The sequence below is a fragment of the Zootoca vivipara genome, chromosome 4 (assembly GCF_965207765.1).
Source record: "Zootoca vivipara chromosome 4, rZooViv2.hap1.1, whole genome shotgun sequence".
Classification (NCBI taxonomy): Eukaryota; Metazoa; Chordata; class Lepidosauria; order Squamata; family Lacertidae; genus Zootoca; species Zootoca vivipara.
The window spans coordinates 93,769,260-93,792,337 of record NC_142587.1 but is presented as its reverse complement, the minus strand read 5'-3'; the positions used below and the strand labels follow the sequence as shown (position 1 = coordinate 93,792,337).

The following is a 23,078-nucleotide window of genomic DNA, read 5'->3' as shown; positions in this document are numbered from 1 at the left end:
GGTAGTAATTAGGCAGAAAGGCTGCTAGTATATGTATATGTATGTGTGTGTGTGTGTATAGAGAGAGAGAGAGAGAAGGGCAGACCCCCCTCCAACAACCCCTTTCCCTCAGCTCTCTTGCACGCCATCACAGCCTCTCCTGCCCTGTTTTTATAGTTCTCTCTGGAGCCTCCGTTTCCTGTCCCTCATCAACATGCCTTGCTCATTTTCCAGCGGCGGCCAATCATGGGCCAGCGCACATATTGAGTGGATATTTACGGCACCGGAGCTGTAGGTCGTAACTCAAAGCCTGCGGAAAGCGTGTGCGGAAGAACTCATGTCTTGGAAAGCCCCGACGCTGAGCCAAGGCTGGCCAGGAGACAAAAGGAGGGTTGCGATCTGCAATGGCTGAAAGTGTGGGTTTTTTCGTGGAACGTAGGAGACATGGAATTCCAGGGTGGAATCGTTTAGGTTGTGCATGTCGAGAGAAGCACCCAGGAGATATCTATCTCCATTTATTGTACAGTCGTACCTTGGTTTTCAAATAGCTTAGTTCTCGAACATTTTGGCTCCTGAACGCCGTGAACCTGAAAATGAGTGCCCTGGTTTGCCAACATTCTTTGAAACCCGAATGTCTGACGTGACTTCCATGGCTTCCGATTGGCTGCAGGAGCTTCCTGCAGCTAATCAGAAGCTGCACTTTGGTTTCCGAAAGTTTTGGAAGTCGAATGGACTTCTAGAACTGATTACGTTCAACTTCAGGGCCGTCTTTAGCAGATGCGGCGCCGGGGTGCAAATATCTGCCCAGTGTCCCCAAATTACCGCAGATAGTGTTGGGGTGGCTGTAGCTGTACACTGCCAGTCATGGGGGGGGTGCAACTCTCCCCCATGCCACTGCGGGAGAGCGATCCCTGCAGAGGCTTGGGAGTGAAGTTGTGCCCCTCCCAAGCCTCCTCGGGAGGAGAGCGATCCCCGCAGAGGAGGGGGAGGGAAGCTGTGTGCCCGCCAGCTGGCGGTGCCCAGCTTCCATCCTAAGCCTCTGTGGGGATCGCTCTCCTCTTGTGCAAGCTTGGGAGTGAAGCTTCGCTCTCCTCCTGCGGAGGCTTGGGAAGGGCACAACTTCACTCCCAAGCCTCTGCGAGGATCGCTCTCCTCCCGGGGAGGCTTGGGAGGGAAGCTGCATGCCCGCCAGCCTTATGGTTGGCGGGCGTAGCTGGCGGGCGTGCAGGGAAAGGGGAGGCCGCCGGCAAAGCCATGCAGCTCCCCCACTGGCTGGGGCGCCCCTGAGAGACCAGCGCCCTGGTGCGACACATCGCTAAGCCCTATGGGAAAGACGGCTCTGTTCAACTTCCAAGGTATGACTGTATTACAAATATCAAGAAGACCTCATATTTAAAGACAAGACCCTCCCCGTCCTAATTCTTATAATTCACCTGATTTGAAGATTAATATAATTTGGATAGATATATATTTTTTGCAAACCACCCCATCCAACCAATTTTTAAAAATAAAATATTACTGGGATGAATAAGCGTTAGAATTTTAACTGGCCTTTTCTCCAAGATAAGTCGTTCCACTTATAAGGATTGCCTGCTGTCTGGTGTGCCAGCTGCGGATGGATGGGCAAGGCTCCCCCCATTTCTTCGGGGGGGGGGCTGGGCTCCCTCAATACTGAGCGGCAACGTTGCCCATCACAAGAAGCTCCCAGTGTAATGCTGAACGTCACAAGGCAATGACATGTGGCATCGCAAGGTTTATCTCAGATGATCTTACAAAGGGAATCGCACAGCCTCTGCCTTCAATGGAAGCCATGCTTCTGATGTGATGACCACCTTTCGTTTGAGATCCTTTAAAATGAAGATGTCAGGGACTGAATCTAGGACGCTCTGCATGCTAGCATGTGCTCTCCTACTAATCTATGGTTTCTTCCCAATTAGACTGTCTTCACTTTCAAACTGAAGGAACCAAAAAATTGAGAGTTTTCGCTCATGCTTGCTGCTTGCATCCCTCCGACAACTTGCATTAGAGAGCAGTGTTTCTGCGTGCGAACGTTAACAGTGCGTCCCTTCTCACCGACTGTTACCCTGTCGTTGCATTCCTTACTGATGTTAACGTTAGCAGGACTAGAAATGAGATGATGCTAATTGGCCCAAGGGGGTGTGCGCAATTTCTCTCCATTGTAAAACATTGAAGGGATTTTTTCCGGCAAATTTTGCATTGCGACAGAATGAGCTCCGCCTTGAGAGGGGCTAGCTGCAAAGGTCCCTAAGGCTGGATCAGATCAGAGGAGTGATCTTTTCCTCCCCTTTAAAAGGGGAAAAAAATGAAAACTTCAATCTAGACCAAGCCAGCAGAAAGTGTGACCTACCAAGATGAACAAAGTCTGCTAAACACGTATTGTGATTCACCAGTGCCTGACCCCTGTTTCTGCAGCATGAAGCAAAAGCAAGAGGCTTAGGAAGATAGAACGCTGCCTTATAATGAGTCAGACTATTGGCCTATCTAGCTCAATGCTGTCTACACTGGCAGGCAGTGGCTTTTCAGGGGTTCAGACTGGGGACTCTCCAAGCCCTACCTGGAGATGCTGGGGACTGAACCTGGGATGTTTTGTATGCTATGGTTAATAATAATAATAATAATAATAATAATAATAATAATAATAATGCGTACTTAACCTAAAGTGAACTTTCCCATTGAAAGTAATGGAAAGTGGATTAATCCGTTCCAGACGGGTCCGTACTCAACCTGAAGCATACTTAACCCGAAGTGTAATTGGTTTTGGAAGTCCGGACTTAACCTGAAGCGTACTTAACCTGAAGCAAACTTTCCCATTGAAAGTAATGGAAAGTGGATTAATCCATTCCAGATGGGTCCATGGAGTACTTAAACTGAAAGTACTCAAACCGAAGCGTACTTAAAGCGATGTGTGACTGTAATAATGAAATAACAACAACAACAACAACAATTTTTATACAGTGGTACCTTGGTTCTCAAACTTAATCCGTTCCGGAAGTCTGTTTCAAAACCAAAGCGGTCCAAAACCAAGGCACACTTTCCCATAGAAAGTAATGCAAAATGGATTAATCTGTTCCAGACTTTTAAAAACAACCCCTAAAACAGCAATTTAACATGAATTTTATCATCTAACGAGACCATTGATCCATAAAATGAAAGCAATAAGCCTTGTACTGCAGTCACACAATCAATCAATCAATCAATCAGTAGCTGAACCTGTTTCCACACAGTCACAAAAACAAAACAAAAACGCAAAATCAATAGCAAAAACAGACAGACCTCAGCATAACACCCAAAACGGAACATGTTTGGCTTCCGAAAAAAAGTTCACAAAACGGAACACTTACTTCTGGGTTTGCAGTGTTTGGGTTCTAAGTTGTTTGAGTACCATGGCATTTGAGAACCAAGGTACCACTGTACTGCCCATCATCCAAAGATCACAGGGTGGTTCACAACAGAAAAATACAAAACTACAACACAAAATACATAATACCCGGTAAAACAAAAGCCAATAAATAACCCTCCCTCCCACAAACACATTTAAATGGAGGAAGAATGTTAATCATCCCAAGGCCTGGTTGAAGAGGAACATTTTTGCCTGGTGCCTGAAGATGTATAATGAAGGTGCCAGGTGAGCCTCCATGGGGAGAGCATTCCACAAACGGGAGCCACTGCATAAAAGGCCCCGTTCTCATGTTGCCACCCTTCAGATCTCTTGTGGAGGAGGCACAAGAAGAAGAGCCTCATATGATGATTGTGGGGTCTGGGTCGGTTGAAAACTTATTGAGCCTTGGAACAGGGGCGTAGGAAGATAGGGGCGGTGGCGGCGGGCCGCCCCGAGCGGCGGGTTCCAAGGGGCGCCATCGCGGGCACCCACCCCACCCTCAAAACGCATGGCACACCCCCGGAACGGATGTCACGGCCCTCCGGGAGGCGCGTCCCACCCCCGGAACGCGCACCACAGCCCTCTGGGAGGTGCGCCCCACCCCTCTGGGAGGCGTGTCCCGCCCCCAGAACGGACGCCAGCCCCACCCCCGCCCCTGGTGCCGGAGCATGAAGCTCCACCACTGCCTTGGAATCTTATTCTGGAACATAATCTCCAGGGAAGAGCAGGACCACCATAACACCAGTGTCTCAACCCCCAGTTAAGACAACTGGTTCAGTTGAATACCATGACCAATAGTTCTGAAAGTTAATAAGAGCTCCTAGACAATCCACAGATCAGCCTCCCTCCCTCTTCTTTCATACTGATCATCGACCACAGCAGCAAAGATGAGCCTGGCACCAGATTCAAAGGGATCCAGAGGATCGTTTTCACCACCAGAGTTCCCAGAGTTACTTTCTTAAACTTCTCCCGGCCAGTTAGTCCCACTTTAGGAAATTAGTTCCTGCCTGCATTTTAAATCATTTTGCTGACTCTGTATTTTCTTTTAATTTAATTTAGGGTTGTTGTTTTGCTTTTTTAAAAAATCAATTGTTTTAATAGGTATGTGTGCAAAAAAGAGGGGGGGGCTTGGAAAATCTAACAATAAATAACTATCTGATGCCATTCATACAAATGGAAAAGACACCCTAGATTGGTCACAATATATGAACCGTGTGTGTGTGTGCGTGTGCGGGGGACCTTTGCTGATATCCTGGCATATTGCATTGCGGAATATATCCACACCTACCAGCACAGGTGTGTCCTGCAAAATGAAGAGTGTTGGGTTGTTCTGGGTTGGCTGCTGTCAATCATCGCTCTATTCTCCAGGTCAGCCTCCGCCCACCTGACACCCCCTGTGCTGGCTGGGGCTGATGGGATTTGTGGTCCAAAGCACTGGATTTGTGGTCCAGTATACCTGAAGGAGCATCTCCACCTCCATCATTCTGCCCGGACACTGAGGTCCAGCACCGAGGGCCTTCTGGTGGTTCCCTCGTTGCGAGATGCCAAGTTGCAGGGAACTAGGCACAGGGCCTTCTCGGTGGTGGCGCCTACCCTGTGGAACGCCCTCCCAACAGATGTCAAAAAGGAAAAAAACTACCAGACTTTTAGAAGACATCTGAAGGCAGCCCTGTTCAGGGAGGCTTTTAATGTTTAATAGATTATTGTGTTTTATTTTTCTGTTGGAAGCCGCCCAGAGTGGCTGGGGAAACCCAGCCAGATGGGCGGGTTATAAATAATAAATTATTATTATTATTATTATTGGATCGGCAAAGGAAACTCTGGGCACTCACAAGTAGATCACTTCGTAACCTTTTCTCTGCCTAATAATTTCCCAGGTTTTCTTATGTTTGAAATCAAAACTAATTTGTCAATAATTCCTTGGGCCCTCCTCAGTGAGAGGACCTATCTCTCGGAGAAAGGTAATTGGCATCGGATCTGAAAAAAATGCTAAGTTCATTTGGCACCCGAGGGTATATTTTGTCAGGTGCTGCTCAGCTAGATTAATTCATATGAGTCAGATGTGCTTTGACCTCATCCTTCCCCTCGCTGATCTGCATTCATTCCTTATCATTTTCTCCTCTCCCCATCTGTTCTCTAGCTATTTTCCATTAAAAGTTTTTGCTGTTGTGTTTTCTTCCTCTACTTCTGCCCGTTGTATGGTTGCGCTTTGAAAGTGACATTTTCTATTTTGTTCGATTGACTGATTGATTGCATTTGCATCCCATGAGAGTCCTATGGACTGCAAGAAGATCAAACCTCTCCATTCTGAAGGAAATCAGCCCTGAGTGCTCCCTGGAAGGACAGATCGTGAAGCTGAGGCTCCAATACTTTGGCCACCTCATGAGAAGAGAAGACTCCCTGGAAAAGACCCTGATGTTGGGAAAGATGGAGGGCACAAGGAGAAGGGGACGACAGAGGATGAGATGGTTGGACAGTGTTCTCGAAGCTACGGACATGAGTTTGACCAAACTGCGGGAGGCAGTGCAAGACAGGAGTGCCTGGCGTGCTCTGGTCCATGGGGTCACGAAGAGTCGGACACGACTAAACGACTAAACAACAACAACAATTTGCATCCCACCTTTTGCTCCAAGGAGTTTCAGGTGGTATACATGTTTCACCCCCTCCTCATTTAATCTCCACATAAACTCCCTGAATTCTTCAGCGCTCTCTTTTGATGCCACCTCTTCCCCATGAATCAGATGTGTTCCATGTCACTTCACTAAGAGGACTGAAATATACCTTGGCTAGCTCACTTAGAATTCCCCAAAACTCCAGCCATCACCATGGCTTTAATCTCAAATACCAGTTCTTTTGCTTTTCTCTCCTTCCCCACTTTTGGCTAGACCGTCTCTCTGCTGCAACCCAAAAGGGAGTTTGGCCTGCTGCCCACTTAGAAATATTCAGCGCTGAAGAGGCAACTCTCTCTCTTTCTCTCCCCCAAGCACAATATTTGATAGATTTGTAATTAATATGCAGAGGCAAGAAAATCGCGGCATGATGAGTAGATTACAAAGCCAGCTCTTTCATCATCTTTGTGATTCCCACCCACCTCCCCTGCCAATGGCGGTGATTGCAATCCATTTCCATATTTCCTTGAACTGCTGAAGGAGCACGCTGATTTGATGCTTTGCTTCCATTTTCAACGCGCTGCAGGTGTTTGGTGACAATCAGGATTGCTGTCATAGGTTGCTTTCACATTCAGGCCTGGACAGGTGTGTTCCTTGCTTTTGTTCAACCAGCCAAAAGTGGAATTAAAATAGCGGACCAGCTGGCATTTAATATAATGCCATATGATCCAGCAATGCCCCTCATCACGGCTAAGGCCCTTTGGCAATATTTGTTTGTGCTGATCAGAAGGTCGGCAGTTTGAATCCCTGCGACGGGGTGAGCTCCCATTGCTCGGTCCCAGCTCCTGCCCACCTAGCGGTTCGAAAGCACATCAAAGTGCAAGTAGATAAATAGGGACCGCTCTGGCGGGAAGGTAAATGGCGTTTCCGTGCACTGTTCTGGTTCGCCAGAAGCAGCTTTGTCATGCTGGCCACATGACCCGGAAGCTGTCTGCGGACAAACGCCGGCTCCCTCGGCCTATAGAGCGAGATGAGCGCCGCAACCCCAGAGTTGGACACGACTGGACCTGATGGTCAGGGGCCCCTTTACCTTTACGCCCCTTTGAGAGACGCAGGTGGCGCTGTGGGTTAAACCACAGAGCCTGGGGCTTGCCAATCAGAAGGTTGGCGGTTTGAATCCCCGCGACGGGGTGAGCTCCCGTTGCTCGGTCCCAGCTCCTGCCAACCTAGCAGTTCGAAAGCACGCCAAAGTGCAAGTAGATAAATAGGTACCACTCTGGCAGGAAGGTAAACGGCGTTTCCGTGTGCTGCTCTGGTTTGCCAGAAGTGGCTTTGTCATGCTGGCCACATGACCTGGAAGCTGTACGCTGGCTCCCTTGGCCAGTAAAGCAAGATGAGTGCCACAACCCCAGAGTCGGTCACGACTGGACCTAATTGTCAGGGGTCCCTTTACCTTTAAGCCCCTTTCAGCAAATACCCCATGCAATGTTAAGTAATAGCTTTCTCCTTACCTGTTCTACCCTCATTATTCCTTCCTGTTCTTTGTGGCTGGGTGATTAGTTATTAACTGCCCCTTATTTAGTTAGTTCCTGTTCATTGGGGGTGTAAAGATTTATTTACTGCTTTATGAAGGAAAATAAAGTAGTGTAAAACCCCTGCAAAGCACCACATTGACAACATCTGCACAAGGCTTTTTTATGATCTGCTCTCCTTCCAAAAGCACTTCCCCAGGATGATTCTTCAAGTACAATGGTACCTCGGAAATCAAACAGAAGCCTATTTGACTTCCAAAGTGTTTGGAAACCAAGGCACGGCTTCTGATTGGCTGCAGGAATCTGCTGGAGCCAATCAGAAGCCGCGGAAGTTGTGTCAGACGTGCAGGTTACAAAGAACATGTGCAAAACAGAACATTCACTTCTGGGTTTGCGGCATCCGACTCACAAGACGTTTGGAACCCAAGGTACGACTGTATTGTAAGCCAGTGTGGTGTATGCAGGCATGTGTGTGGGTAATTATGCAATGGTAGAAATAGATTTATTACTTTTAGTCTACTGAGTTTATAATCTTTCCTGTTTTGTCTTAGGTGACTGCACATCGTTTTTGGCAAGTTTGCGTTGTGAAGCAGTTTACGAATCTGCCGATGGATAAAATAAAACCTCAAAAAGCCCGCCAGCCTCGAAGACTTTAAAAATAAGATTTCGATCAGCTTTTTAAAAGAACACCGCACATTTCCCAACCTGCTTGGTTGTTTCACTCATGGCTGAGTTTTGTTCATAGGATTTACATTTTAAAGATTGCCCCAATTAATCTGTCTGGAAAAAATGTATCGCGAAAATGCATGGTTTGGCTTGTAAGAATGAAAATGGCTTGTTGGGGGAACATGTTTAAGTGTGAAGCATAAATGGAAGTCAGTCAGTCAGTCAGTCAGTCAGAAGAATGCAGATGGCTTGTTGCAAAAGGTTGTCTCTTAAAATGACACCGCTATCACAAGAACATGTAATGACTGTAAATTGAAATGTATAGCCCATTTTAGAACGGCCAGGAGATTTTTTGTGGATCATGATCCAGGCCGACACAAATTTATTAATTTATTAAAAAATGGTCTCCCTGCTTATTTAACTTATATGCAGAATTCATCATGCGAAAGGCTGGACTAGATGAATCCCAAGCCGGAATTAAGATTGCTGGAAGAATTATCAACAATGGACTGCAAGAAGATCAAACCTATCCATTCTTAAGGAAATCAGCCCTGAGTGCTCACTGGAAGGACAGATCGTGAAGCTGAGGCTGCAATACTTTGGCCACCTCATGAGAAGAGAAGAATCCTTGGAAAAGACCCTGATGTTGGGAAAGATTGAGGGCACTAGGAGAAGGGGACGACAGAGGACAAGATGGTTGGACAGTGTTCTCGGAGCTACGAACATGAGTTTGACCAAACTGCGGGAGGCAGTGGAAGACAGGAGTGCCTGGCGTGCTATGGTCCATGGGGTCACGAAGAGTCGGACACGACTAAACGACTAAACAACAACAACAACATTTAAAAATTTATCTGCCCTTCACCCGAAGGTCCCAGCGAAGCTTACAGCAACAGAATAGACAATTATGAAACCAGACAAATAAAACTGTTCCAGCCAGAAGAATTGAGCAAACGAGGTGAGGCCCACAAAAAACAAAACACCTCAACTAGCAAAGTCCATAGTGAAGAGATCTGTCTTGAGCTCCATATGGCAAAAGCTATTCAGCAACAAAGCTAGATGCACTTCTTTGGGGAGGGAGTACCGCAGTCTAGGGGCTATCACTGAGAAAGTCCTTTTCTAGACTGCCCTTCATCATACTTCTGAGGCTGGTGGAACTACCAAGAGAGGCCCCTCTCCCTATCAACATCTGTCAGGGACTGTGCTGGTGAGGGCTGCACGGAGGAGCAATGCGGGGAGCCTCCCCCTGCTCTTACTCCTGAATCTTCCCAGGAACAGGAGGAGAGTATAGATTTGGAACAGTGGTTTGCAGAGGGCCATAGTTCAGAAGGCAGAAGCCGGGAAATACTGGATGGGGAACAGCTAGGTGAAAAAAACACTGGAAGTCTCTGGACTCAGCCCAAGGTCAAGAAGAGCTCAGAAAGTCTCAGAACAGAAAGCACAGAGGGTACAAGCTCTGATTACAAAATGTAGGAGTGATGTAGATTATTAGGGACAGAAGGGGGTGTGATCCTTAATTGGGAGCACCGCCATTTCTAGGAGAAGTGTTCGTTGTTTGCTCTCTGTGATTATTAAAGTTTCTAACTGGTAAGATGTCACTTTCTTTGATCATCTTATATACTGCCATGGGGGGAAGGAAGCCGATTCCCCGAACCCTGACAACATCTGAGCATTTCATTAGGGACTGAATCCTTCAGGAGCACTTTTTCTCTCTCATAATACTAGAACCTGTATGAAGCTGATTGTTGGAAGATTGGGGGCGCATAAAAGAAAGCGCATCTTTTCGCAGCACGTAGTTAAACTATGGAACTCACTCCCACAGGAGGCAGTGATGGGCAGCAGCTTGGATGACTTTAAAAGAGGATCTGACAACTTATGGAGCCATGACGGCTCTGCTCTGCTTCCACAGCTGGAGTCAAGGACGCTTCCAAACATCAGTTGCTGGAAACCGCAGGAGGGGAGAATGGGCTCAGGTCCTGCTTGCTGGTTTCCTACAGGTTGGCCACTGTGAGAACAGGATGCTGGACCAGATGGGACATTTGCCTGATCCAGCAGGCTCACCATATGTTCTTGTGATGGTTACCACGAAAATCCTTCCTCAGTATATATAAATATAGAGACAGAGATAGAGGGTGGATCTACACACGGGGGGCGGGGATGCTATGGATAAGTCAGAAATTAAATAGTTATAACAAAAAAAACCCACTAGGTGAAATTGCACAGAAAAGTTTTCTGCTCTACAGCGCCACCTGGTGTTGCAGGTGTATAACACATTCAAAATGCTGGTTTGTTTGTTTTTTTACTAATGTAGCTGTTTCCAGAAACACACACACACACACTCCACATACAGGATGTTCCTTTGGATTATATTCACTGGGCAGAGTGATTAGGTTATGGTTAAGTGGGTTGTGGGTTTCTGTGCTCCCTCCAATTACCTCTCCCCTCCCCAAAACAATTCCCCCACTCCTCTCTCCACGGCTGGCCCTACCATTGGGCAGAATGAGGCAGCTGCCTCGGACTAGCCTGATGCCCTCAGGTATGGTGGACGATGCTGTCTCATCACCAGCATTGAGATGAGATCCAATTGGCCAGCTTCCACACATGGAATTGTGGACACCATCTCGTCCTTTGCCTTAGGAAGTGAAATGTTCTGGACCCGTGAAACGTTCTGATCCCTGATTGGGATGTAGATTTGACAGAGCTGAAATGTTCAATCTGGAGCCTGATCTTTTTCACGGCGAATCTCAACCTAAGCACAGGCGTCCTTTCCTTTGGTTAAGCGGCAGTTCGTTCAACGATGCATGGAATGACCCAGTTCCATCGCTGCCTTTTTGCAGGACTGCAGCGAGGATAAAACTCAAGGCATATATATGTAACAATTTTACCGAGCGTTCAAGTACGTTGAGGCTCCTGTCATATCCGGGCCTTCCTTACATAAAATATAACAGATGGAGATTAAAATCAATGATTGGGATTTGATTGAACAACTGAAAGCTTTCCAGAAAGACATATCCTGAAAGTTTTATGGAGGTATCCTATGAGCATCTGACTGTCATTGCTGTCGGAGTCTTAAAGCTGCCTCACCCAGTCTGGGCTTCCATTCCTCGGTCTATTTGTGATTTCATGAGAGCCAATTTCACAACACACAACACTGGATGCATCCCATCAAATAATTGGGCGAGGATTGGGTTTCTCAACAGCGACAGTAAAGATTATTACAAGTGGGATCTACAACAAAATGTTGCAGCACGGAGTGTCCCGCTCACTCCATTCCACTCCCCCATTTTTCCATCCCTTCCCAAATAGCGCACCAGCATTATGTGACCACTGAGCCTGCTCATTTTTCATTGGCCTGTTCTTGGGTCACCCCCTGCCCCCAACTTCCCTCTCCCCAAGATTTGCTTGAATATCCACACGCATTAGGGTTCCCTCATGTCTGCTGATTCTTTCCTGCGGCATGGAGCTGTTGCTATTTTGGCCACATATACAGCGGCACACAACTCTGAACGTTGGAAATCGAGGGAACAGGGATGTGTGTGTGTGTGTGTGTGTGTGATTCAGTTTGTGTTTAAAGTCAAAGTTACCCAGTTCACATTTTCTGGAACAAAACACAGCCACTCTTCCAAATGCACATGCCTAAAATTTTGCAATATCCAATATATCCTACACATATATTGGTGATGATAACACAACATGCCATATATTAGGAAATTTGCTTTGCACAAATGTGTGTTAGGTGAAATTGCATGCAAACATGCGCATTAGGAGAAGTTTTGTGCTAAAATGCTGGCAAATTTTCACTGTGGTTTTTTTCTTTAATAAACTGCAAACTTATGTGGAAATGTGGAGAATTGAACTTTGGGGAAATGAGAAAACAGCACTGAGAGATTCACTGATCCCTGGGGGTGGGTGGGTGATAGTGCATTGCTTACTTTCACATAAGTTCACTCATGCTCAAGCGCATGACAATCTATAAGTTGGCCCATTCACCTGCTGAGCCAGCAAACATAGCTCACCCATTCTCCCCTCTTTTCCACCAGTATAAATAAGAGTTAAACACAAGTAACACACCCACTTTCTCTCTCACACACACACACATATACACATACAGAGTATGGTTATTGCTTAAGGCGATTTAAGTGCTAGGTAAAAATCACCGAACTAAAAACTCTGAACCGAGCATTTTAATTCCTTGATTGTGATATGTACAAATGTCAGCTTTCTGGGAGACCCTGCGCTGCCCCGCCCCCCAATTCCACTGGAAAGAAACATAATTCAAAAAGGATAGCTGAAATGGGAGTCATTTGTTAGACTCATTCATTCATTTTTTATTTATTTCCATTCATGAATCACTTCCTGTGAAGCGCTGTTAAATTATTGTTGCTGTTTTTTATTGAAATTCATCTTGTTTGCTTTGGCCCAGTTGTCTAATCTGTTAAGGTCATTTTGAAGTGTGATCCTGTCCTCTGGGGTATTAGCCACCCCTCCCAATTTGGTGTCGTCTGCAAACTTGCTCAGGATGCCCTCAAGCCCATCATCCAAGATATAATAGCCATCTTCAAATATCTAAAGATTTTTCAGATGGAGGATGGAGCAAGCTTGTTTTCCCCTGCTCTGGAGGGTAGGGCCCCAACCAATGGGTTCAAGTTACAAGAAAAGAGATTCCGAATCAACATCAGGAGGAACTTTCTGACAGCAAGAGCTGTCCAAGACAGTGGAATGGTCTCCCTCGGGAGATTGTGGACTCTCCTTCCTTGGGGGTTTTAAGCAGAGGTTGGTTGGCAATCTGTCAGTCATGTATGAAATCCTTGCATTGCAGGGGGTTGGACTAGATGACCTTTGGGATACCTTGCAACTCTAAAGTTCTGTGATTCTATGAATGGCAGTTGCTGGAAACCTCAGGAGGGGAGAGATGCTGTTGCTCTTAGGTTCTGCCTCTGGGCTTCCCAGAGGCATCTTATTAGCCACTGTGAGAGCCTTGCTGGACCAGGTGGGTCATTGGCCTGATCCAGCTAAAGGCCTTTTCTAACATTCCTTTGAGAAAGCGGAATTGCAAACAATTTTTCCCCCATTGTGCAAAGAATAAAAAATAAAAAGTAGGTGGCATTGAATGTAAACAAAGCAGGAGCAAAACATACAAACTGCAAATCATGGGCTTCATGTATACATTTTAATAAGGAACCAAGGATCTATGAATTACCAGTTAATCTGCATATACCAAAGAGCGAATTTACAAATTCATCACAAATACCAAGCACGCAATCTGCATATTCACAAATCAAGCAACTGGAGCTTTGAGAAAATCTGAATGCAAATTCAGTTGGTCGAAAGAGAAGCTGGAAACCCCAATCCCAACCAAGCCATGGTCCTGAAATCTGTCGGGTGTTCCCTTTTGACCCAACCAATCAATTGGGCTACAAATCCTGGGGAAGCAAAAAAAAAAAATAGGAGACATCTCTGAAGATTGTCAAGTCATGTAAGGCTCTATCTTTAAGACAAAAAAGAGAGAAGTCCTTCCAGTAGCACCTTAAAGGTAAAGGGACCCCTGACCATTAGTGTGAGGGACAGGGGATATCGGGAGGTCCCTCCCATCTTGAGCTCCAGCCCATCTCCGAGCGCTGGGGAAAGCAGGGAGAGTTCCGACTCAAGTGGAGAAGCAGGAAGTGGTGTCCGAGGCTCAGGTAAGGTAGCAGAGCCACTGCCCAAGGTGGGACAGGAAGGGGGGAGCAAGGGGGGAAGGCCAATCCCACCGACTCCGGAATTGCGCAAGAAACGTCGTGGGAAGAGGCTGGGTCTCCCCAAGCTTTTATGCTGGAGGAGAACGCGCCAACCTCCATTCGGAGGTTCTGAAGAAGACGGATAAGATGTGTCAATCTCTGTAAATAGCACTGCCTTTAGCACTGTAAATACACAGCACCAATAAAAGAATAAAATGCAGAGCTGTGTGGAGTCGTTACTCTGAAGTAGCCCACCCAGGCCACTGTGACAATTAGGACCAGTCCCGGACGACTCTGGGGTTGCAGCGCTCATCTCGCTTTACTGGCCAAGGAGCCGGCGTACAGTTTCTGGGGCATGTGGCCAGCATGACTAAACCGCTTCTGGCGAACCAGAGCAGCTCACAGAAACGCCGTTTACCTTCCCGCTGGAGCGGTACCTATTTATTTACTTGCACTTTGCCGGGCTTTCGAACTGTTAGGTTGGCAGAAGCAGGGACCGAACAATGGGAGCTCACCCTGTTGTGGGGATTCGAACCGCCAACCTTCTGATCGGCAAGCCCTAAGCTCTGTGGTTTAACCCACAGTGCCACCCGCGCATGCACACGAAAGCTCATACCAATGACAAACTTAGTTGGTCTCTAAGGTGCTACTGCTGTCTTTGTCCATGGAGTTTTCTTGGCAGGGATACTGGAGTGGCTTGCCAGTTCCTTCTCCAGGTGGATCATGTTTAGTCAAAACTCTCCACTATGACCTGTCCATCTTGGGTGGCCCTGCATGGCATAGCACATAGCTTCTCTGAGTTATTCAAGCCCCTTCGCCACGACAAGGCATTGATCCATGAAGGAAATCAGCCCTGAGTGCTCACTGGAAGGACAGATCGTGAAGCTGAGGCTCCAATACTTTGGCCACCTCATGAGAAGAGAAGACTCCCTGGAAAAGACCCTGATGTTGGGAAAGATGGAGGGCACTAGGAGAAGGGGACGACAGAGGACGAGATGGTTGGACAGTGTTCTCGAAGCTACGAACATGAGTTTGACCAAACTGCGGGAGGTAGTGGAAGACAGAAGTGCCTGGCCTGCTATGGTCCATAGGGTCACGAAGAGTCGGACACAACTAAACGACTAAACAACAACAATACTACATTTTTAAAGATTTGCCTTGAGAGTCTCTTTAAACCTCTTTTGTTGACCACCAGCATTACACTTTCCATTTTTGAGTTCAGAATAGAGTAGTTGCTTTGGAAGACGATTATCAGGCATCCACACATCATGACCAATCCAACGAAACTGATGTTGAAGAACCATTGCTTCAACACTGGTGATCTTTGCTTCTTCCAGTAACACAGATAGTTTGCCTGTCTTCCCAAGTGATGTGTAAAATTTTTTGGAGACACCGTTGGTGGAATCTTTCGAGGAGTTGGAGATGGTGTTTATAAGTGGTCCATGTTTCACAAGGAGACAGTAAGGAAAAGTAGAGTTGGGATTTTAGAAACCTGTAGCACTTTGAATGAATGTTGTACCACAATGCCCACCATCCCTGGTCATTGGCAACTCTGGCAGGGGCTGATGGGAGTTGGAGTCCAACCACATCTGAGGTCTGAATCAACTGCTTTCTTTTCCCCAGTTAGTAATTTCTACTTTATTTTATTCTATTTCTAAGAGAGTCGCACATGCAAAACTGGTGCAAAGCAGCTAGATTCTCCGGGTGCCAAGTCAATCTGATAGGAGCCCATTTAATTAATATGCCTTTTGTATTCTAATTGAAAAGGGAAATAAAAGAAAGCCAGCAAGACTGCGCAGCTAATGCCCAGCTACTGTTTCTCCCCCTCTGCAATGCTTTATTCCATTTTCCCTCCGAGCTAACTGGCTGCGTTATAATGAATTATTTTTATGCCATCTGCATAAAAGGTTAAAACTCTGCATGGGGTTTTGGGTCTAAAAACAGAATGCGACACTTGCTTCTCAGGTTTGCTTAATATCTACAATGCAAGCTTTTCCATGTGTAATTGTTTTCATTGCAGTTTGATGCTCTTATGAAGTGAACATGAAATGAGGCATCCTCTACCCTCAAGAAAAAAAGGAACACCACATTTTAGAATGGGGGTGGGGAACATATGGCCCTCTTGATGTTAGAATCATAGAATCCTAGAATTGTTGATGAACTCCAGTTCCCATCAGCCCTTGGAAGCATGGCCAGTGGACAGGGATGATGGAGGTTGTAGTCCAGGAACATCTGAAAGGCCTCCTTTCATATATATATATATTTTGTACCTCAGCAAATGCAAAGGTGCAGTGAATCTTAGGAATACAGGAAGTTGCCTTAAACAGACTCAAGACCACTGGCCCATCTTGCTCAGTATTGTCCACCGACTGGCAGGAGCTGTCTGAAAAATCTACATCTAGAGGATGTAGAGATGGCTTGGGCCAAGAGAAATATAGACCCCCAGATAGCAAGATAGCCATGAGGAACCCCTGAACTGCTTCGGGAGCACTGGGGGCTGGGAAGACAGTGTGCTCCTAAGGACATAATGTCAGGGACTGGACAGCGGACAAGGAATGCTGGAGACTGCCTCCTCCTCCTCCTCCTGAACCTTCCAGAGAAGAGGAAGACAGTATAGATCAGGCATAGGCAAACTTCGGCCCTCCAGATGTTTTGGGACTACAACTCCCATCATCCCTACCTAACAGGACCAGTGGCCAGGGATTATGGGGATTGTAGCCCAAAACATCTGGAGGGCTGACGTTTGCCTATGCCTGGTATAGATTTACAACAGTGGTTGGGGGGAGGTCATCGCCCAGAGGCTGAAGAAGGGAAAAACTGGGAAATAATGGGAGAGGAACAGGAAGAAGTAGTAGTATCAGGGCAGAGAAGCTGACAGACTCAGTGTCTTTAGAAAGCATGGCAGACCACCCCCCCTCCCAGAACCTGGCAAGCATTGAAAGTAGGAGAGCAGAGAGCTCAGAGGCAGAAGGCACAGATCAGCCGCCATAGGGATGGCGTATAATGGGAGAGATAGAGGGTGTGGGGTTTCACTCGGAGCAATGCCATTACTGCAAGAGGCAGCTTTTCTAAGCCTCTCTCTGTAAATATTGAATAAAAGACTTTGGTAAGAACTCTCCTTGTTTATCTCTTCCTGGCAGCCTACTGTGGGGGATCAGATTCCCGTAGAGATGGGAAGGCCTGACCCCCCCCCCCCGAAAAAAGAGAGGAAAAAACCAGTTTTTTCTGTTTTTTCCCCCAAAGCCGTTTTTTTCCCATAAAAAAATGGGGGGGGGGGAGTTTGTGGAATATTCAAACTATATCAAAATGTGTTTTTCTCCCAATTTTTCAGGGGAAAAATAAAGGGGAAACAGGGAAAAAACTGCCCCCTCCCATTTTTCTGGTTTTTTCCTACGCCTTCTGACACATACGGTAATAAGTCTTCTGCCCATCTATTCCAGCATCCAGTTCTCTCAGTGGCCAGCCTGTGGAAAACTCACAAGCAGGACTTGAACTCAGGAGCTGTCTCTCCTCCTTTGGCAGGGCCGTCTCAAGCAGGTCAGGCGCCCTGGCGCTGAGGCGTGGAGATCGCTCCAGCGCCCCCGCCCTCGCAGTGCGCAGCATGGCTTCCGCGCGGCTTCGCTGTGCAGCGCCCCCCTGCCAGCCCCGCGCCACCGGGACTACACCTAGAACCGGACCTGTCCTTTGGTTTCCAGCAACTGGAATTCAGAAGCATTGCTGCCTCCATTTTTAGAGGCAGGGCTTAGGCATCATAACTAGTAGCCTTATCCTCCCAGTTCAGCTCCCAGCTAATCCTGACCCAAGGTCCGCAAAGCAGAAAGAAATCACAATAGCAGTCCGCACTGCAACCAAGTTTGAGCACCACTGCCAGTTTGCACGTGCCATTTGACAACCACCATTTAACTCGACGTTTATGTTCTCCTCCAATTCATTAGTCAGCAAAACACTCCCTTCGCCTTGACCCTTGGGCTGGTGTGGAGATGCTGCTTATTCCTTCCATCCTATCATCTGCCACTAACCCAATCTATAAATCAAAAGCAAGACTTTGCTCCTTACCTTGTGGGAGATTTAGTTTCCTTAATACTGTTTTATGAGATGCCCCACCAAAGGCTTTCCAGAAACCCAAGCAAATTATATCCACTGGGTCACCTTTAGCTGCTCTTTTTATGAACTTCCGCAATGAACTCAAACAGGTTAGTGAGGGAGAATGTCCCCTCTAAGGACTCCCAGTGGTTTGACCCCACTCGCCTGGCGCCACGCTTTTCCTTTTCTTAACGAGATCCGCATCATCTTTTATTTCCAATTTGCACCTCCGCTGAGGTAGTTTTATGTTCCATAATATGCTTCTGAGGTTTGGGTAGCTGAGACTTCCACTCTGCTCTCCGACGCTTTACAAACGGAAATGGGGATATTGTTGCAATCCTTTATAAACACACTGAATCTCATGCTATGGGTGGTGGCTGGAATGCCCCCACAACCTGTCCTATATTCATTGAAAAAGAGAGGGGGGTCTGTCCTTTGGTGAGGAGTATATTGCAACACACAAGACTATATCCAGCTCCGTTCTACAGAACATGGACCCACTGGGAAAGATCTCGACGTCAAAGACTTGTTGGAAGAGGAGGGTCTTCTGAAGGCACCAAAAGGACAACAGGCATGGCACCTGTCTAACAAAGAAACACAGGATGTTGCCTTATTCAGAATCACACCATTGGTCCATCTAGCTCAGTACTGTCGTCACTGACTGGCAGCGACTCTCTGGCTTTTCAGGCAGTGAGATGCCAGAGATTGAGCCAGGGACCTTCTCCATGCAAATCAGGTGCCCTGTCATTGAGCTTATACTCTTATATGGCCATCACAACCATATAAGATATCCTCATCGTTCAGGATGGCATCCTGCAGGAGACTGGACTATATGACCCTTGGGATCCCTTCCAACACTACAATTCTACGCTTCTATGAATTTTTCCGACCCCCTTTTTAAAACAAGTTTGGTGACCATTCTCCATAGCTGCCAAGTCTCCCGTTTTTCGCGGGAAACCCCCGTATTTTAAACCATTTCCCGCATGCAGCCCGGATTGGAAAAAATCCCGTAAATACCCCGGATTTCCTACCTGCCAGTGAGGCTCCATTTTGGGTGCTGGCGCCGCCTGATTTCCGGTGCCCAGACATGGGTAGTCCGGACATGCATAGAAGCGACTTCCGGTGCTGCGCCGCCCATGTCTGGGCACCGGAAATCGGGCACCGGAAATCGGGCAGAGTGGCACCGGAAGTTGCTTCTACGCATGCGTAGAAGCGACTTTCGGTGCCGTGCTACCCATGTCTGGGCACCGAAAATCGGGCGGCACTTTGGAATTATAAGAGCACATTTTTCAGCGGGAGACTGGGCAGCTATGCCATTCTCACATCTTGTTCCATTGCATAATTCTGTGCTGTCTGATGAACTACTGGTACTTCTTTCTGCCTGTCCTGAATTTCCCACCGTACAGCTTCAGAGGAGGTCCCTAAACTCTAGTGTTAAGAGAGAGGGGGGGAGGGAATAATCTCCCGGACCACTTTCTCCACAATGTGCATCACATTATATGCCTCTATCATAGGGGAGTTGCTCAGCATCTTGATCCTAATGGGTACCTTTTTCTGCACCTTTCCCAGCTCTGCAGTCTTCCTGATGTATAGTGATGAGAAATGTACACAGCATCCCCCTCCCAATCTCACTCTCTCCTTCCCCCATCATTTCTCCAGTAATTTTTGAGGAGCCTTTGGATTTCAGTCCTACAGACTAGATTTTCTTACTGATGCTCAATGGGCTGGATTTATTTGAGACTGTACCCCAGTGAGACAGCAGCAGCAGGGAGAGTTTCCTTGGTGACACACTGTTCTTAGCTCTGGTAGAAACCCAGGAAACTGCCTTAGATCAAGTATTGCTCACTAGTGACGACACCATTGCTGGTGGCCCGTGGGTCAATCCTGGCCTATCAGCAGCACCCAAGTTGTATCAATGTATGTGGAATGAAGTAAGAGAAACTTGGCGCTATAGAAGGAAGGAACAGATTAAGGGGACAACTACTAGGAGCACAACGAGACAGAGCAGGAGGGTCAGAGAGAGTTAGGAATTGAATCCAAGCTTGCTTAAATAAAGTTCTTCGTTTTATATTGCTCCTGCTTGATTCTTAGTGATAAGTAGCACCACTTGAAACATGTTGGCAAAGGTTTAGAAGTCGAACCCAGTTTGAAGCAGCCGAGAAAAGAAAAAATAGTAAAAAAAAAATTACATCACGGAGAGAGGCCTGAAACCTCCAGCACCACTGAATTTCACTGCAGGTAATCTAGCCCAGGTTGAAAAGGAAGTTGGCCTAAACCAACCCAAACCATGCACACCTGTCCACAAGCCATAGCTGCCCAGTTCGGGCCTGAGAAATAAGGGACTGGACCAGAAGTAGCAGACCGGAAGTAGCGCTGCCGCCATTTTGGAACTGGGCGGAGCATGCTCAGAAGCGACTTTTGATGCTGCTCTGCCCTGTTCCAAAATGGCCACCGCACCAGAAGTCATGCTGCAGCCATTTTGGAACTGGGCAAAGCAGCATCAAAAGTCGCTTCTGAGCATGCTCTGCCCAGTTCCAAAATGGCCGCCGCACCAGAATAAACCAGGGGAAAACAAAAAAAATCCGTTTTTTTCGGCTGGGGACAGCCAGAAAAACGGGGGTATCCCGGGGAATACGGGAGACTTGGCAGCTATGCCACAAGCTGACATCACTGGGTGACATCAGCTGAAGGGTGGGAAGGCAGAGCACAATTCTGCCAGGGTCTGCTTTGCGAGCACATTCCTTGTGGGAAACTCGCTGGTGAAGTGGATGGCAGCAGCCAGCAGGATTGAAGCCTCCACTCACCAGCAGAAATGCACAGGCAAGGTGCAGTGCAGGGCTTTTTGAAAGCCCTTTTGCAAACAGCCCAGGGCTGCTCCCCAAACCTGCTGTTTTCAGAAGTTCATAGAGCACTTGCTGTGTTCAGAGAGCAGTGCAGAAGGGAGGGAGATGACCTAAGCCCACCAGCCGAAAAAGGTCCCACAGCCCTGGTCTACACTGACCGACAGTGGCTCTCCGGGATTTCAGACAATGGATCTTTCCACCCCTATCCAGAGATACTGTGGATCAAACCTGGGACCTTGTGGATGCAAGACAGGTGTTCTACCGCTGCGCCACAGCCCTCCCCCCTTTTCTCTGATATGACTTGTGCCCTTTATGTGGCACAGGACAGGTATTTATTCAGTTTCAATCCCCTGTCAAGCTGGAAGAGATTCTAGCCGTGCTCCCTTTGCTACTTTTAACGCACATCCATCATTATGAGCTCAGTTGTTCCTCCTCCAACTTGCCTGCCACAAAGCACACTTTTTATCACCTACTGCTCAGTGTAAACAACGCGAGGACGGAATGAAATCAGCTCCATTTGTTAGCAATTTCCAGGGCGCGCAATGACAAAGCCGACCTGATCTGCTCCTCCCGAGCGCAGCTGTTGCAGACGGAAGAATCTGCGGAGAGGGTAAATTCCAAACAAATCAAGCATTGGGAGCCTCGCGCTGCCACAGGTGTCTTCAAGGAACTGATGGGGGCCATCAATCAGCAGGTCTCGCTGCCCTCCTCTGAATGACAGGCAACAGCAACGATGAATGCAAAATTTATTGGACAGAAGCTGTATTTCCAAACCTCTGCGGCAAAAAAAAAAAAGTTTGCCCCTCTCCCTTCCAGCAAATGCAGGATTAATCACTTTACCCTTGAACTGGGAGTCTTCTAAAATATACAACCTGGCATGTCGTATTCAAACAAGGCGAGGCAGGGGCCTCCAGCCTCTTGCCCTCAGTTATATTCGACTCTTCATTTATTTAAAGTAGTCCAGATGCAGTCAGGAGTTCTTTGTTCAATATTTATTATTGTTTAACCTGCCCTGAAACAAAAATGCAGGAGGGCACTGGGGGTCAGCGCATTCAATCTTGAAAGGCAGCCTGGTCTGTTTCTTTGTTCCAGGCATCCACAGCCCCTCCAGTTTTCGACTCGCGTCTCTTAATCAACATGCCCTGCGGAAGGAGGCTCTGAATATTTGCAACCACCAAAAGAAATTTCGCAAAGAGGGAGGGAGAAAGAAAAAGATCCCAGCTGAATTCCAGCGGCTGGTGAACTTGGAGCTAGCCGGAGACAAGTAGTATTCAGTGCTGTCCAGGGCTGCATCTATCCTTTTATTACACTCTACTCCCATCTCCAAACGGTGTGAGATTCCAGAGGTTTGGGTGCATATAGAGCAGGCTTCCTCAACCTCGGCCCTCCAGATGTTTTGAGACTACAATTCCCAACATCCCTGACCACTGGTCCTGCTACAACTCATGGGAGTTGTAGGCCAAAAACACCTGGAGGGCCGAGGCTGAGGAAGCCTGATATAGAGGGTTCGTGGGCACACTAGGCAGAGTGGAGACTGCAGTGTCTTTATGATATATGGCTTATTTACAGTGCCTGGAGACAGACAGACAGGTCATGCATCCACAGCAGTGACTGGAAGAGGAATGACCCCTGGGAGGAGCTATGGTGCATCTGCAGCAACTCAACCACATGCCTTCATCTGCCTCAGCTGCAATGAGACACATAGCTGCCAAGTACCCCGTTTCCCCGGGAAAGCCCGTTTTTACTTACCTTTTCCCGGTGGCCCCCCGTATCACTTCGTCTCCCGTTTTTCTCCGTTATTTTCTCCTGCTGGTGGCCATTTTTTTTTCTTTCTGATTTGCCCTTCTATGGGCACAAAAAATGGCCGCCGACGGCTTCAAAAGTCGCATCTACGCATGTCCGGAAGTGCATAGATGCTACTTCTGGTGTCGGCGCTGGCCATTTTTGGTGCCCATAGAAGGGCAAAGCGACACCGGAAGTTACGTCGACGCAACTTCCGGTGTCACATGGCTGCCGGTCCCGGATTCTGCAGTCCGGGACTTGGAAGGTAAGATGAGACATGCCTCTCGCATATCGGTCTCTACAGCCGCAGCAGGAGCTGTAACCTTCTGACAGCTTGACTTCAACCCCCAAAGCACATTCCTCCACCATCTCCTGAAACAGACAGGTGCCAACAACTATTTATACATACATTCAACCTAAGTCTACAGTGGAGGAGTTTCTAGCATTCACATCTCAAGATAATTCTTTCC

The 23,078-nt window shown here is 47.4% G+C and overlaps 1 pseudogene; it reads right to left on the bottom strand.

Annotated features, from left to right (window-relative positions):
* LOC148686050 (uncharacterized) overlaps nt 1-23,078 on the bottom strand; it is a 44,772-nt pseudogene that overhangs the window by 10,920 nt on the left and 10,774 nt on the right.